We start from the raw sequence: 18,141 nt of genomic DNA, 5'->3' as shown, positions 1-18,141 counted from the left end.
CTTTTCCCTGGCGAACTCGGCATGAGTTTGATTAGGACCCTTCCTATGGTGTCTAAACTTTTGCCGGTAAGCTTCAGGGACTAACTCATACACTCTAAGTATGGCCCCCTTCACCAAGTCGTAATCTAGACTGTCCTCCAGCGAAAGAGCAGCAACCGCCTCCTGAGCTCTCCCATGTAATTTACACGTTACCATCAGAGCCCAGGCCTCAGCCGGCCACCGTAGTGCCGCTGCAATACGTTCAAACGCACCAAAATACGCATCCACTTCAGTCTCACGGAAAACCGGCACTAATGCAATATTTTTCCCTACGTTGAAGGCAGGTGGATGAGAATGAAGTGGGGAGCTTCCTCCGACATGGCCAAAAGCACCGGAGGCGCGCAGCTCGGAGTCTAGCTCCAGCTGACGTATCCGGACTTCCTTGTCCATTTCTACCTTTCGTAGTTCCAACTGTAACTGCCCGTCTTGCTCCCTGTCTTTAGCTTCCCACTGAAGACGTGTGAGACGGACCTTGAGTCTACTCCCTTCCCGGGAATCTAGACTACCAGGAGACGGTGGACTATAGCGAGGCGGCGCGGACGGTGCTTTACACTGCTCGCTCCCCTTGCTGTCACTACCCTCTCCCTTAGCAAGGATATTCAGCACAGTGAGCTCAGCTTGAGCAGGCAACACCAGAAAACCCTTTTCCACCAACTCATCCACCACCAGAGCCTTTAACTATTTTTTAAATGTTTGCCTAGTCACTGCGAGACTGAAATGTTGCGCTATCTCATATAAGTAATCTTTACCACACCGGTCTAACTGCTCATAAGAAGGACAGACCAAAAACGACTCACAATCGAAAAGTGCCATACTCAACTAAAACTGCACACAAAGTCCACCAAATAGTTTTTAGCAATAAAAAACCACTTATAACCCCAGGAAAGTAGTTAATGTCCCGGACGAGAGCCCCCACGTGTTACGTTCCCTATTGGGCTAGGGGAACCAAAAGGGAAGCGACACGACCAGATTGGAATTGGTAATAGTTCTAAATGGTTTTATTATAAAGCAAGGTGTAACAAAATGGAAGGCACGCAGCCTGAACAAACAAAAGGGCCAAAAGGGCACCGGTTGACGAATAACCGAACAAAAGGAGGACTCAAAAGGAGTCTAAAGGCATTCAGAAAAGAATAGATAATAACGGAATTAAATAGAAACAAAAACCCTCACTATAAAAGTGACAGACTAACACAGGGAATTTATACAAAACACACAGCTAAACTAAAGGCAACAGTCACAAAAACCTAAGCTACTCTAAGCACTATGTAAACTACTCTAACCTCTAACTAAGCTACTCTAGGCACTACTAACACACAAGATCACACTAGTTACACACTGGTTACACATTTTGCACACAAACGAGAGCAACAAGCGAGAGGCCTCCGCTCACACAGCAGAGCCTCCAGAGTGGTGATAGTCCGCAGCCTTTGTACTCCTGCCCAGCAGGTGTGTGCCGGCTGTGCGCTTCAATTGGACGACGTCAATCCAATCACCATCTTCAGAGGCGGACCAGGAGATGGGCAGCCAATGATGTTGGAGCAACCACCCAGCTCATTTACATAATCACACACACACAGCTGAAAACACTCAGGCAGATTAATGAGCAGACAAACAGCAACCGTAACACTAGGTTTGAGAATTGTAACATTTGAAAATATGAGTTTCCTGTGGAGGAAAAGGTCCCAATTTCCAAACTCCGAAAAGTTTTGTGAAGCCGCCATTTTATTTGCACACATTAGCATTATTAGCATTATTAGCATTAGCCCAGCGCACCAACGGAGAGAGACTAACTTATGGCAACACAAAATAAAACGTGGAAGCGGTGGAGTGATGAGGAGGTGTCGGTGCTTCTGGCGATTTACCCGGGACTTCGGGTGGCGATTTATTGCCACCCGGACTTCGGATGGCAGTATACGCCGTGAAGTTGTTTGCGGCCTGCCAGTAAACCCAGAAATGGGGCGAAGCCTGCGAGCTAGTTCAGGCAGTCAACTTGAGCACTTTTGCTGCATTCATACATAACGCCCCCTTGCCACTCTACAACCAACCAAACAGAGTCTCCTTAATATGCCGCTCTATTTAACCTGCCAGATCGCTCTCCATGCATTGCTTGCTGCTGCTATTGCTGCAGCTACCTCTACGTCGCTGCTGCTTGCTGCCCCACCACCACCCCAGCTTCCACCCCAGCTTCCACCCTGTAGGCTCGGGGTTAGTTATTTAATCATCACTCATCGTGCTATGTATATCTATGGAGTGATGATGCCCGAGCCTAGTCGCCAAACTCAACTATATGCTGCTTCTAATAAACATGTTAAAGGAACACGTGAGTTGTCTGACTGAAGTGACATCAGCGGCTTCATTTGCGTAATCCTCCCTCAGGGACTTATACCGGTTTAAACGCAATCTACTAGATAGTTCAGGAATTAAAGAGTTCCGGGGAACTTAGTTCCGGGAACTATTCCTGGGAAAAGTACTTGGTGTGAAAGCGCCTCTTCACTTGCTTATACAAGAAAGGGTGTTTCACAGTCACAAGATGGAGAAATACCAGTTCAAGGAAGTATTCAATTATTTGTTCAGATTAGCTAAGGCCCACATAAGAAATGATCATGCTTGTCATCTGCCTATCTCCCTAGAGGCTAAACATCATGTTTAACATTGTCACATAGCTATCATATGCCTATAACCTCTTAAGCCCGAAGGTCCCCCCAGTGGACCCCTCCCACCGTTTTTTTACGAGACTATGTCTCAGGCAGTGGCGGCTGGTGGAAAATATTTTTGATGGGGCTGTTGATATAGTGAGTAAAACATTTTTTTTTGGGAGAAATTACCCCTTAAATTAGGACTTCTGGTGATGTAATGGCGCGTTTCCAGTGCAGCGCGGAGCTCGCTTTAATGCTGCGTTCAGACCGGACGCGATGCGAATATTCGCTTCGCTCTAAACGCTCCTATCTAGTCGCTCGAGTTTCACCGCGGCTGCCAGCTGTGTTTACTCGCATCATTCAAACAAGACGCGCTGGCTCGGGAGCTACAACTACAACAAAATGAACATATTTTACCGTGATTAAATTGTAATACACGTTTCTAAATGATGCCGAAGTAACAACATACTGATACCGGTTAGTAAAAACCATGAATTAATGCTTTAACAAGTCTGCAGACAGACGGCAGGCGAAAAACCTTTTAGAATGCTTGTGTTCTGAATGGAGCTTGGCTAAGCTAACGTTATATGCTCCGACCGTCCACACTCACAACAACGGCCTATACAGACATAAATAAACCAGCGACTGTATTCTCCATGACACAGGCAGTCTGTGGTTTGTACTTGTTTAATTTTTGTCTAGTTTCTGAACAGATCGTATCTGTCCCCGGCTGTTTGAAGAGCAAGCATGGGAAACAAAAGATAGCATTTACCTGTTTGCATCCAGCTAGCCATGACTTTCTGGTGTACCAGCTACGTGTGAAGCCTCGTTGATACGTTTTGTCTTTTTCACGAGCTTGCTGTGATATATACAAATCGGGTTGGTCCGGTCCAAGGTCTTTAAGTATCAATTTATCTCCCAAACTTCTCCTTTCGAAAGGATTGGAGAGTAGCTCTTGCACGGAATTGGGTGCGGACCGAGGTCCGGCGACTCCACCTGCACACCATTCTCATCCAAATACTGCGTCACCTTGGTCACTCACGAGTCTAAAAAACAACTCACGTCAACGCACGTAAGCAACGTGGGCGCCAACGTGAGCGCCAACGTGAGCGCCCTCGTGACCAAAATATTTGACGGCGCTGATTGGCTGAAATTATGTTTCGGCAGCACAGTTTACAATTGAGACTTTTGCAACGTGCTGGTTGCTGCTGTTTTGCTCGGGGGCTCCGCCCGGTAATGATAAACTAATGCCACGGGCAAGGCCAGGCAGGAAACATGTGACTTATCAGTAACTTTAGACATCGTAACACAATTTTAAACGAGATTTTATTGTAGATTATACATTTTACTGATACCAATTGTATGATATTTACCTTATTCATTTAAATATATATATATATATATTTGTTTTGTATGTGGGAAGAGGTGGGGCGGCGCCCCTAGCGCCCCTATGGGCCGGCCGCCACTGGTCTCAGGGCTTCTTAACATTTATGAAACTATTAATGTTTAATACCCTTTTAAAGGTAAGAAACTCCGCTAACTGACAATAAGAACAATTGTCAGCTAAAAAAAACACAAGAGTAATACCAAGCCTTTGAATTAGCATTGAGCGAAAAAATGCTAACTAATGCCAACGCTTTTTTACGCAGAACTCACGGTAGAAATGCCCTTATTACTATCTTAACTGCACAAACAAGATATACGATTTAAAGCTGAGACTCCACAGATTCCACACATGTAATGTCATCACTGTACTACCTCGAATTCCTGGAGCTATCAGCCAGAAAAGAGAAAGTAAACAACATCCGGTTTCAAAAATATTACAATAATTACGTCTTACCTTTTTTGATTTGTGATCAAAAGTTGTGTTCAACGGAATAAAAACACTGCTCAAGGTTAATCCATTGTCTTTGTGTCACGTAGAAATGTTTACTGATAATCCATCATCATATTTATGGCAATATACTGGGTATAAAGTTTTGCCGTCCAGGCTTGTACTTTCAGATATGTTTCGTTTGCTTCTCTATTACGTCCGCAATGGTAATGTTTACGTGGATTTTGGAACTGCCCATCGATTCTATTGGATGTAATGGTTAAGATAAAGGTGTAAATCACCCAAATCGACCAATGGGTTCCAGAGATATGGTCCTGCGTAAAGTATAAAGAATGCCAGCCAGCTTAAGTACATTACGCAGGAGACTTTACTTATTGTTTACTACGTAAGGAAGCAGGAATTGCAGCAGGACCCGCTCTGAGCACGGAGCGGACAGCAGATAACGGAATTGCAGTTGTATTGCTTATAGATTATCAGAACATTTCAAAGGGGACACAGCCACATTGGATATTAACCTATGGATTAACTACATCATCGTTTTTATCGTTTTAATGCCATTGAAGACCAGTTTAGACCAGACAAAGAGGAAGGTAAGCCATGTTAGCCTAACGCATTAGCGCTAGCGCCATTTGTTTTGATGTACGTTTTTGTTTATTAACGTCGCAAGTTTGTATCTTTCAGTGTTGAGGTGGGCACCGTTATATTATGTGTCTTTACGATCATAAACAATGTGTTGGATGTGCAGCTAGGATAAGTAATAAGGGAGCTAGGAGTGATTTTTGGTGCAGTAATAGGTTAGCATTTTTCGCTCTGGGCTAATTCAGAGGCTCAGAGGATAACAGGCCTATGTTTTATTTAATTTTTTTTTTTTCACAACAGTTGTATTTGGATGGAATGAATACCTATAGTGATAATTCAAAGTAATAAAATGATTTTTACAGTGAAAAAGTTCAAATGGAACTGATGGTTCCCAAATTACCCAGAGGTGAGTCCGCTTGGACTTCATTTTTCTAAACCTCTCTAAAAAGGTCAAATTTCACTTGTTTTGCATCAATCTTGATACAGGGTACTTATTATATGTTATAGTTTGGATTCCTAAAGCTTTTAGTCTACTAGCCCATCATTCAAGGGTGGTTTTCACTATAAGTAATGTTTTTTTTTTTTCGGCGGACATTAGAATTTACATGTTTTTACTGTGTTCCATCTGCATTTACTTTAAAATAAAAACATCTATATTGATTCTGACACTTCTACATCCAACTCACAGATGTAACCTTGCTTTGAGAGAAAAGATTATTAATTTACCCCTTTTAGAAGTGAAGATATAGTCTTTGTTGTGTTAGTGGCATTTTCGAGCCTGAAACCTGAAAAACAGGCTCAGCGCTTAAGAGGATAACAGCCAGTCATGCTTATCTTCTAGGAGGTCATACATCCTGCTATATACACTGTCATACACTAAGGCCTCTGTTACCACGCGCACTTCCGTCCTTCAAAGAGCACATTCAGTATTGGAAAGTCAACATGCTTTTTGCTCTTTTATTTTATTTTATGGATAAAACAAAGAATTACAAAATAATCACTCTACCTTTTGCCATATTGATGATGACGCACACAATAACTCTGTGCATTCAAATGCATAAATTAAACTCAAATTAAACTCCACCAGTTGTGGCAGTTTATAAAGAGATATAGCTTTGCTGTTGTTGGTTGCCATTTACTTAAATTAATTGAAACCTTTTCTTAACGGATTCAAGGTGAAAGGGTGAGTATAACTGGTAATTTAAAGTAATTATTTATAGGGGGCAGGGGCGATTCTACGGGGTGGCACGGGGTTGCAGCTGCCACCTCAGAAAAATGCCTTGCCACCCTAGTTGCCACCTTAAATGTAGGCAATGAATGTATTAATCATATTTTTGTAATGTTGATTATAAATGTTGGTGACATTTCTCCATAGTTCGTGTAAACGTTTTACTTACTCAACAGTTTAGAATTAACTCCCCCCCCCCAAATAAAGAAACAAATGGTTGCACCCGCCATGGGAAAATCGTGTCAGGTTCGTCTACTAGCGCTGTTGCGCCCTACTAAATAAAGTCCACGGAGTCGGTCGGAGTGACAGTTGGCCCCAGCAACTGAAGGTGGATCAGCTTCTCCTTGGAGCATTTCCCCTTTCGACTAGTTCTATTTTTACTAAAGACGAGAGCTTGAAACAAAACATTAATAAAACGCTGCTGTTTGAATCGATAGCGTTTAACAGACGGTCGCTATTACAAAATACTACGCAGACAGCGCTAGCTGGGAGATTGATCACTTTTATTTGCTAAACTATGCGGTGCTATTAAATCCACGTAAATTACACATGACAGCAATGAGGCCAGATAACTTAAATCAGGATACATCCTTTACCGTCAAACTGGGTATAAACACAGCTGCCTGTGTGCGTTTGATAAAAACTTTCTGATTGTATATTTATTATATGCTAGGCTACTTATTAGCTACATGGCCCTAACGTGTAAAGGTATACAAGCATTTGTACCAGACAGTGCTTTTCACAAGTAGACTCTTGCAGGCCAGAGTAGCTGGAGTGATTCAACAAAAAAAAAATACATATCTGAGAAGTGATCAGAAAGAGGAAAAGGAAAAGAGAGTACACTGAAGAGACCAGGAGGGTCAGAGCAGGAGAAAGTCAGGAGGAGATGAAGACATTAGTGAAGAAGAAGAAATGTATGTGAGGAATAAAGATGAAGTGTCAGAAAGAGGGACAGAGGCAGGGATCATGAGGCAGATGTTCTTATTCTCCTTACATATTCCATCACAGCATCACAATCTAGCGGCTCTTAGTATTGACACATATTTATTGAAATGTGTTGCTGCACAGGTCACCTTTAGCTCTCTGAAGAGATGGGTGATGTAATTTGTGTACTTAAGTATAACTAAGTACTTTTACTGTACTTAAAATAAACATAATTCTAGGGTATCATGAGTATTTTCTGCTGTTTTATACTATATTTTTGTTTGTCTAAGTGAACACCTTGTTTCTCTTGCATTAAGAACACTTGTGTTAGGGCATGATTTAACAATAAATAGGTTATATGTTGTATATATACAAAATACCACGTACTGTCCGCTAGGGCTGTGCATCTTCACTGGTCTCACGATTCGATTACGATTATCCTGTCTTCGATTCGATATCCCGATGCATCACGATGCATCACGATGCATCACGATGCATCACGATTCATACCAATGCGTTGCATCCTCAATTTTCTATATACATTCAAATACATATGAACTCCCTTTTTATTATTTAGAAAGTGCTTCAGAAATCAATAATATAAATGTCTTGACATTAATTTATAAACCAAAATAAATCAATTGCATAGCTCTAGCATCCCTATACAGTATCTGTGTGTGAAATTGTTCCATCCTCAAAAACAAAAAACTAATACTTCTGCAGTCTAACTGCAGCTTCTAGCAACGGTCTTCTGTTAAAAAAAAGGACACTGAATGTCCTGAATGTGGCATCACAAACATGACTTGAGTTTGAACACAGCAGACAACAGGAGTATTTACAACAGCATATAAAAACAAAAATACTGCATGTGGGTGCACACTTATATTCTCTGTCTTACTGTTACATGAATCCCATGATTGTATGAGATTAAGTTAGCTTTATCATCTCAATCAGTGATTAAGTGAGTAATAAAGTTTCTATCAGGTCACTATCAGCCTGTCACTCATTATTTTCAGGGAGAGGGCGGGGTTTGGAGGAACGAGAGGAGACGGTGATCGCGGAAGCTTTTTCCTCCTGCCTTCACAAACTTTACACACGTATATATCGTCTGCAAATAGCAAGAGGACATTCATACTCTGCAATCCAAGACTTAACTAAATCCACCAAAAACCTGACATGATTGTAACGCAAGTATTTCTTTAAAACATAAATCCCTGTGTCTCTGAGCCGCAGCGACACGGAGTGATTCAGAGCGGGTTCTTCTGCTGTTGGTTCTGGACTGGTGTTCTTGTGTTGGTGGATAAAGCAGACTGCTCCGTATTGGTGTCGCTGTGCCGCTGTCACGTCTGTTCCCTGATCTCTGCGTCACCGACCGATTTGATATTAAAGTGACAGAAAAAAAAACGTTATTGTAAAGCCGCGGCCGTAAAATCAGGAAGCCACGTTACTACGCTTTAATCGATTATGTTCTCTCACTGCATCAATGCAGAATCGTTCACATCCGCATCGTGATGCATCGTAGAAACGATTAATTTCAACACCCCTACTGTCCGCCCTCCCATGCCACCCTGGCATGACCTCTTGCCCCCCCTTTGCCACCCCATGTAAAATGTTCTAGAACCGCCACTGAGAGGGGGGTCCTCATTTTGAGGAAACTTAGGTACAAGAATAGTGTTGTTTACATTTGGTTGGTAAGATTTACTTGTATTGAGTTCATTTGAATTCATAGTTCAGATAATGATGTCCTCATCGTTCTTCTTTCTTCACCATCTCCGTCTCTCATTTGATGACATAGTGCAGATGGAGCCATGACTCATGGATCCAGCACTCACTTGAATTACCGCCGATGTAAACACGCTTGTCAATTATGCTAATCTAAAACATAGCTGAGACAATAACAACAGATTAGCAACAGGAAGAGGACCAACAGGATACCTGCTTCTTGGACAGACCTGTCTCTCAAAGCTTCACACGAACATCACGTAAGCCCATTTGGAACGCTTTAGTTTTATTTTCATATGTCCAGTGCTTCCTCACAGGCTGGATCCTTTCGAGCGGGAATGTATACAACCTCTGTTATTATCTATGAAGTCAAGATAATCATATCTGGAGAAGTCACAGATGTTTTGCTCTGACACATTCAATTGGTTCCATGCTAAAAAAGACAGGAAATAATCATTGCCTTAGGTTCTGTATGTTTCTACTTTGGTTTTATAAGCAAATATGTAAATAACACATGCACCTGCTTTAAAGTCGCACATTTATTTCCCATTTTTCACGTTGCCAATATGTCATCTGTTGCATAGTCTTCTGATAGCCAGGCTCCAGGGAGCACTCTTCCCTTACTCACCATACACCTTAACATTAATTCTTCCAGATGGAGCTACTAGTGCAGCGATCAGGACAAATTCATTCCCAGTTTCCCTGGTAAACACAGTGCAGTGAGTGTTTTCTGGAGTGGATGGACATCTGCCAGGAAATTAACTTCTGTAGTGTCGGGCAGCTTTTTTAAACCTGTGACACCCCCGAGAACCATGTATTCCAGTGCTTTAAATTGGACCGCTGTTGGTTGGGGCCTAGTGGCACCATCGTTCTTTGTTTTCTCTAAGCTAAAGTTAGATGTTAAAAAGTGTCTAACCCTAACTTTATCAAAGTGCAGCTGTTGTCTAAACTTACATTTGCCTGGTCCTCTGAATTTGAACCACAGTCTCTGGGTTCAAACTCCCCACCTCTCGATGACTCACATGGGTACAGAAATGTCCTACACAAGAACGACATTTCAAGATAACGCAATCCGAGCAAAGATTGCTATTCTTTCAAAACTAAAATCGAAGAACATATCAGCAGTATAAATGTAAAGTGTAGGAGACATGGTAGGGCGAGCAATAAAAAGAAACCAAATGAAGTTGCTACACAATTTCTTCACATTAACCAGCTTTGAACTTCTACTAATTTGTAATGATAATCTGCTAGATATAGGTGAGAAGGGGCACCTGCTTCTCTTCAAAGTAGGTAGGTAGGTTTAGAATGCTATTGTCATCCATTCACATGGTTGCTTAGGAATATATATAAAGACGGCAGTGACTTTCAGCTACCATAATAATTGTGCCTACAGCAAAGGAGGAAGTCCTGTAGCGTATAAAGACTGATAAAGTCTGCTTCCAAGACAGAGGAGTTGTGTCCCATGTGCAACCAAAAGTCAACATTGAGTTATTCAAACTCAACCTGTTAAGCCCTGAGCCTGTTTTTCAGGTCTCAGGCTCGAAAATGACATTCCCAGAACAAATGACCATATCTTCCCTTCTAAAAGGGCTAAATTAATCATCTTTTTTTTCAAAGCAAGGTTACATCTGTGAGTTTGATGTAGAAGTGTCAGAATCAATATAGATGTTTTTATTTTATAGTAAATTCAGATTGAACATAGTAAAAAAAATGTAAATTATAGTGTCCGTCCAAAAAAAGAAATTATAGTAAAATAACACCCTTGAATGATGGGTTAGTAGACTAAAAGCTTTAGGAATCCAAACTATAACATATAATAAGTACCCTATATCAAGATTGATGCAAAACAAGTGAAGTTTGACCTTTTCAGAGACATTTAGAAAAATAAACCCACTTCTGGGGTCATTTGGGTGCATTTTCCATATCTCTGGCCCCCCTCGTTCGATTTTGATGATTGACATCTCTTTTTAATGGTTAGAGCCAATAGAATCGAGGGGAGGTTCCTAAAATCCATCTAAACATTACCCATTGGTGAATGAGTGCTGCGCAGCCAGAATGCCCAAAACCGGAGGCTGTCATACACTCTCGTAGCAGCTAATATGAAATCTCCGTTATTGACATTAATATGATGATGGATTATCAGTAATCATTTCAAAGTGCCACAGACACATTGGATTAACCTTCAGCAGCGTTTTTCTCGTTTGAATACCATTGAACACAACTTTTGATCAGAAACAGCTAAAGGTAAGACATATTTCCCGATTTTACTCCGTAAAGCTACGTTGTGTGATGTCTGGGTTTGCTTCCCCTGCCGCGAGTTTTGATCGCTCAGTGATGATACTTATACCCCTATAATCTGTGGAATCTCAGTTTGCTATCTAATATATTGTTTGTGCAAATCCGATAAGTATAAGTATTTTTTACCGTGAGTTCTGTGCTAAGTGCGTTAGGATTTTTTCGCTCAGGGCTCATTTAGACGCTTCTTGTGAGACTTGTGTTTTGTTTCGGAAAAAATTGTTCGTATCGTCAGTTAGCTGAGTTTCTTCCCGTTAAGTGGGTATGACACATTAATAGGTTTGTAAATGTTAAGAAGCCCTGAGACGAGTGGCGCCCCACCTCTTCCCACATACAAAAAAATATATAAAAAAAAATATTAAATTAAAAAATATATATTTTTAAAAAATATATATTTTATATTTTTATTTTTAATGAACAAGGTAAATATCATACAATTGGTATCAGTAAAATGTATAATCTACAATAAAATCTCGTTTAAAATTGTGTTACGATGTCTAAAGTTACTGATAAGTCACATGCCTGGCCTTGCCCGTGGCATTAGTTTATCATTACCGGGCGCCGTGCAAGGAGCCCCCGAGCCAAACAGCATCAACCAGCACCTTGCAAAAGTCTCAATAGTAAACTGTGCCGCCGAAACATAATTTCAGCCAATCAGCGACGTCAAATATTTTGGTCACGAGGGCGCTCACGTCAGCGCCCACGTTGCTTACGTGCGTTGACGTGAGTTGTTTTTTAGACTCATGAGTGACCAAGGTGACGCAGTAGTTGGATGAGAATGGCTTTGTGTGCAGGTGGAGTCGCCGGACCTCAGTCCGCACCCAATTCCGTGCAAGAGCTACTCTCCAATCCTTTGGAAAGGAGAAGATTGGGAGATAAATTGATACTTAAAGACCTTGGACCGGACCAACCCGATTTGTATATATCGCAGCAAGCTCGTGAAAAAGACAAAACGTATCAACGAGGCTTCTCACGTAGCTGGTACACCAGAAAGGCATGGCTAGCTGGATGCAAACAGGTAAATGCTGTCTTTTGTTTCCCATGCTTGCTCTTCAAACAGCCGGGGACAGATACGATCTGTTCAGAAACTAGACAAAAGTTAAACAAGTACAAACCACAGACTGTCTGTGTCATGGAGAATACAGTCGCTGGTTTATTTATGTCTGTATAGGCCGTTGTTGTGAGTGTGGACGGTCGGAGCATATATAACATTAGCTTAGCCAAGCTCCATTTAGAAAACACGCATTTTAAAAGGGTTTTTCGCCTGCCGTCTGTCGGCAGACTTGTCAAAGCATTAATTCATGGTTTTTACTAACCGGTATCAGTATGTTGTTAATTCGGCATCATTTTGAAACGTGTATTACAATTAAATCACGGTAAAATATGTTCATCTTGTTGTAGTTGTAGCCCCCTTGCCAGCGATTCTCTCTCTAGTTTAGCATACTTAGCCCGACTCAGCCTGGTTGTTCCTGGCCCTAGAACCACGATTTTATAGGGCCAGAAAAACTGTGAATTAGGACCCGCTAGCCAGTACTAGGCCAAGTGGAAACGCAACCAAAAACGGGCCCCGCACGGCTCGGCACTGTCTGTGTCATGGCGAATACAGTCGCTGGTTTATTTATGTCTGTAGGCCGTTGTTATGAGTGTGGAGTGAGCATATACAACGTTAGCTTAGCCTGGTCGACCCAATCTCCATTCAGAAAACAAGCATTCTAAAAGGTTTTTCGCCTGCCGTCTGTCTGCAGACTTGTCAAAGCATTAATTCATGGTTTTTACTAACCGGTATCAGTATGTTGTTACGTCGGCATCATTTATAAACGTGTATTACAATTTAATCACGGTAAAATATGTTCATTTTGTTGTAGTTGTAGTTGTAGCTCCCGAGCCAGCGCGTCTTGTTTGAATGATGCGAGTAAACACAGCTGGCATCCGCGGTGAAACTCGAGCGACTAGAGCAGTGTTTCTCAAACTTTTTCATACCAAGGACCACTTAACCAATAAAAAAACACTTGCGGACCACCTAACTCCACAAATATCCAAAATCACATCATTTTTCTAGAACAGATTACAAATCACCTGAAAATTATTCAAACAAGTGGCAACATGTGTGATGAAGGTGTTGCGCTGGGCTATATCATGCAATCGAAAGTGAAACATAAGCTCGCTCCATTGCGGAGATATTCCCACGAGAGTGCGGAAAACTTAAATGTATTTATTTATTTCAAATGTGAAATTTTACCAATATACTCACGGACCACTAGGGGGCGCTCACGGACCACCAGTGGTCCGCGGACCACACTTTGAGAAGCACTGGACTAGAGCGATGCGATAGGAGCGTTTAGAGCGAAGCGAATATTCGCATCGCGTCCAGTCTGAACGCAGCATTAAAGCGAGCTCCGCGCTGCACTAGAAACGCGCCATGACATCACCAGAAGTCCTAATTTAAAGGGATAGTGGAAATCCGCGAATTTTGGGTTTAACTTTTGTATTTTTATTAAAAAAAAGCATAATAAACAATTTTTTTTAATTTCATGCGCCTAGTTTCATTTTATTTTCAATTTTACTGCGCCCTCTCAATGAAACGAAATACTTCGGGAATCGTCGGGAATCTTCGGGTGATGACGAGAGCATAGGAAGACGGGCACAAACAATGGCGGACATTCAATAGCATTTGCATGTGAATAGCCGACCTTTATTATGGTGAATAGATGTTTTGTATGGCTGTAGTGCGACAGCAAATGCAGAGAATGGCGTATCGACGCATGCGTTTCCAAGAAACCCAGCCATTCGTCGTCAGTGGGTGAAATTTGTTCAGATAACACGGGCAAACTTCACGGAGCCGAAGCTGACGAGTAATTCGGCAGTCGTGTGCTCCCGTCATTTTACTGACGATTGTTTCGAGAATATGATGATTGATTATTAGTAAACAATTCTACGTGACACAACGACATTGGATTAACCTTGAGATGCGTTTTTATTCCGTTGAACACAACTTTTGATCACAAATCAAAAAAGGTAAGACGTAATTATTGTAATATTTTTGGAACCGGATGTTGTTTACTTTCTCTTTTCTGGCTGATAGCTCCAGGAATTCGAGGTCTTACAGTGATGACATTACACCTGTGGAGTCTCAGCTTTAAATCGTATATCTTGTTTGTGCAGTTAAGATAGTAATAAGGGCATTTCTACCGTGTGTTGTGTGTAAAAAAGCGTTAGCATTAGTTAGCATTGTTTCGCTCAATGCTAATTCAAAGGCTTGGTATTACTCTTGTGTTTTTTCTAGCTAACAATTGTTCTTATTGTCAGTTAGCGGAGTTTCTTACCTTTAAAAGGGTATGAAACATTAATAGTTTCATAAATGTTAAGAAGCCCTGAGACATGTGAGAGAAAAAAAACTGTGGGAGGGGTCCACTGGGGGGACCTTCGGCCTTAACTGGTTAACAATGATTAATATTTGTAAAGGCTACAGGTGATCTTAAGATGCGTGAGCTATGCTTAGGGACCTACCAGTCAAGATTATTTGTGCGTAGGGGTGCATCATCTGGCGCCTGGTCCTGGTCATCCTCGCCATTGCCCATGCCGTGAACCATCACCTCGGGCTCGGGCTCGAACAAATAAGGACGTAATGGTCCATCGTCTGGCTCAATATTGTCACCATCGTCGCTTACTGAACCGGATTCAGATTCAGTTCCTAAAACGACATTTTCGTAGGAAAGCCGAGAGGATGTTTCTGACTCGCTATCATCACTGGATACCTCGTACAATCCTTCTTCTTTGTCTGGTATATTTGCCCTTCCACGTTCATTCTGCATAGACGCCATGGTTTGTTATCGTATCGTCTTCCTAAGTTTTCGTCACTTCCGGTTTGGCTGAGTCGAACATTTCGTTTCTAAAAAACTTCGGGGAAGCTGCAATAAAGTGCTTCTAACATGCGTAAGGTAATTATTATATATTTTTAATCAGGTGTGATTGTTTTGGTACGTAATTATGCTTGTATATAAGTTAAAACGAAACTATTTGAGGTTCCATTTCCACTATCCCTTTAACCCTTAAAGACCTAGACGGAATTTTCGCCTGCCTGACTCTCCTGTATTTATTTGTTTCTCCTAACCTGTTCTAACCTTTTCTAGCAGTCAGCATCAAGTGCCTTACCTCATTTGATTCAAGAGAACCTCTAGTTCAAGTCTGGCTAATTTGAAGTCCAAATTTTACCATAACTTTGTGTGATAATGGCTGAATTTACCAGCACTTTTAAAAAACGCCAGTACAAATGTTGTGTTTTTTTACTGTTTACTCCGCCAGGAACATAGGGATTTTCTTTTTTATTATTTACAAAGCTGCATTTAGATGTTTTAGGCTTTCAAATTAAATTTCATCTGCATATTATGTTCCCTGAGCAAGTTACAGCTATTTATTACAATATTATCCTAGGCGTTTTTCAGTGAAAAACGCCTAGGATCATATGGAATAATTAAAACGAAATGTATTTCCATATTTAAATGACTGATCATGTTTCTTCTGTCAAAAAAAGGTTGAGAGAGTAAACAATTAAACCATAACAGATGACATTGCAACAAAAATAACTTGTTTCAGAGATATATATTATCATTTGAACATTGAAATACAAACACAAACAGTGAAACAAATTCAAAGTGCAAATTAACAAAGTGCAAATTATATTAAAACTATAAACAAAGTATTAGGAATATATAGAAAGTGCAAAAGTACAAAGAGCAAATGATCTTCAAACTATAACCAAAATATTAGAAAAATATATAAAGAGCAAAGGAAATGTATCCACATTCATCATGGTCTGGGTCGCTCAGATGTACAGCTCTGCTGCTTGCCATGAACCTGTCTCTTGTCATGACAGGAGCAGGAAAGAGAACACTCAGGTGTGATCCCTTCCTCCAGTAGTCACTTACTTTTAGCAGTTTTAGAAGTGCCATAAGGCCGACATACATGAGGAATTTTACCGGCTTTCCCAAACAAACTTTTCCCCCTTAGCCTGCTCCTTTTCAGCATTTTTGTTTGTGTTCTTGCAGATGATATTTACAGCTTGGTTGTTAAAACAATTTCTAAATATTTGTGCAGGAGTATACTCCACACCAACAAAACCTTGGACTCCAGGGGCTCTTTTCGGGCAAAAGTGTGGTAGTTGTTGGGAAGTATCTGGCACCTCAGGTCCGTTCCAAACAGCTCCTGGCTCTTCTGGGGTCAGAGATGTTTTTTTCCCTTTTCCTCTTCCTCTCCCTTTTACTGGCATTGGTTTGGCCTTTTTTCTGGATGCTGCACCCTCCTGGCCACATTCTTTTCCCTCTCGGTTTGAAGGAGGCCTACTGATGGGGACAGGGGCTTGTGCATCCCCTCTCTCATCCTCTGTACTAAAATAAAAGGGAGGAAAATATACAGATATAAATGTCTGAATTTATTTTATTTCCTTTATTGCTTTTATTTCTCCAGTGTCATCCTATCTGTTTTCTAAACACAGTCTCAACTTTTGATTTGATTCACACTTTATCCCTCTGCTAACATTACTAGTTGATGGAATCAGTAACTGAATTGTAATGCAATGAATATAATAACATTAGACCTCATAACAAACAACCAAAGAGGGCAAGCGGAATGAGGCAATACATGAAAGGTATTGCTTGATGTTTTTTTACTGAAATAAATAGAGCCTCTATTGATAGTGAATCTTGAGCTCAGGACTTCACTTTATGACACAATTACGGCAAATGGCCATCCATTATAAAAACTCTTAGGACTAATTATTTTCGGCGTTATACAGAAACAACAACCGATAAATGCAACACAAACAATAAGAAATAAGCAAAGTTACTCACTTTTTTATCTTCGAAGGGATCAATCCCGTGATCATACTCCTCTTCATTGCCAGTTGTCAGCTTCAGAATCTGAGGAATCCACCGCTGCATTGCTAAGCGGTCCGCCAGACCAAATAAATTCTACGGCTTCTTCCGTAGTGTAACGCCGTTTTGACATGTTGGTTTGAATTTGTCTTGGGATATGTGTGTGTGTGTATGTATGTGTATTTGTGTGTGTGTGTGTGTGTGTGTGTGTGACTGTATCTAGATATCTCGTGTTGTATTTATTTCTCTTACGCTGGCAGAATTACTCTTCTTTAGTATTACTCTCTCGTCTCTCTGTTTCTCTTTGTTTATCTCCCGCCGCCAAAAACATACACAGCAACCTATGTTGATTGGTCGAGAAGATGGTAGCATGGGCAGAGGTTTGCCTGGACCTTTACATTTTAAACCTATCCGGACACAGGGGGGTGGGACTTAGTCTAAAACCTTTGCTGTTTGGCTCAGACAGAGGGGCCGCGTGGGTCTCCTTGACGAATCAAGGCTGTAAAATGTGATAACGTTGCCCCGATCACGTCGGAGCCTCTGAATCCCGGAAAAGGACATAGTGATACCAGCAAAAAGCCTAGAATAGCCGCTTTACCTCACTTTTTAAATCAGATGGATAGGATTAGCGGTTAAAAAGTTATTAAGCATTTTAGAACGCTACCTCTTTGAAGCCGCGGGCGGCTCGCTCGGCCTTTAAGGGTTAAGGGGTCATTTCTCCCAAAAAAATTGTTTTACTCAGTATATCAACAGCCCCACCAAAAATATTTTCCACCAGCCGCCACTGCCTGTGACACAGTTTCGTGAAAAAAAACCCGGGCTGCCGGGTTTAACAGGTTAAAAGCATTCTGGTATCCATACATGAACCATATGGAAATGGTTGTACTGAATATAAGGGTCTATTCTTGTACTAACACATGTTTGACGAATGTCAAACACACTTAATTGGAAAGCCCTTTCGTTCTAGATGTTCATTTGCATTCAGTAAAACAGAAACAAAAGCAGCTCGTTGCA

At 41.2% G+C, this 18,141-nt stretch overlaps 1 long non-coding RNA gene across 1 annotated transcript; it reads right to left on the bottom strand.

Moving 5' to 3' along the window:
* Positions 1-16,243: 16,243 nt before the first annotated feature.
* Positions 16,244-17,829, bottom strand: LOC117534631. Its single transcript, XR_004567276.1, has 2 exons — positions 17,104-17,829; positions 16,244-16,641 (listed from the first exon to the last, which is right to left on the bottom strand). It is a non-coding gene; the product is annotated as an uncharacterized LOC117534631 (long non-coding RNA).
* Positions 17,830-18,141: the final 312 nt, after the last annotated feature.

Source organism: Gymnodraco acuticeps, unplaced genomic scaffold, assembly GCF_902827175.1.
Source record: "Gymnodraco acuticeps unplaced genomic scaffold, fGymAcu1.1, whole genome shotgun sequence".
Lineage (NCBI taxonomy): Eukaryota > Metazoa > Chordata > Actinopteri > Perciformes > Bathydraconidae > Gymnodraco > Gymnodraco acuticeps.
Note: the sequence above shows the minus strand (reverse complement) of the source record. Positions and strands in the feature narration are given on the sequence as shown.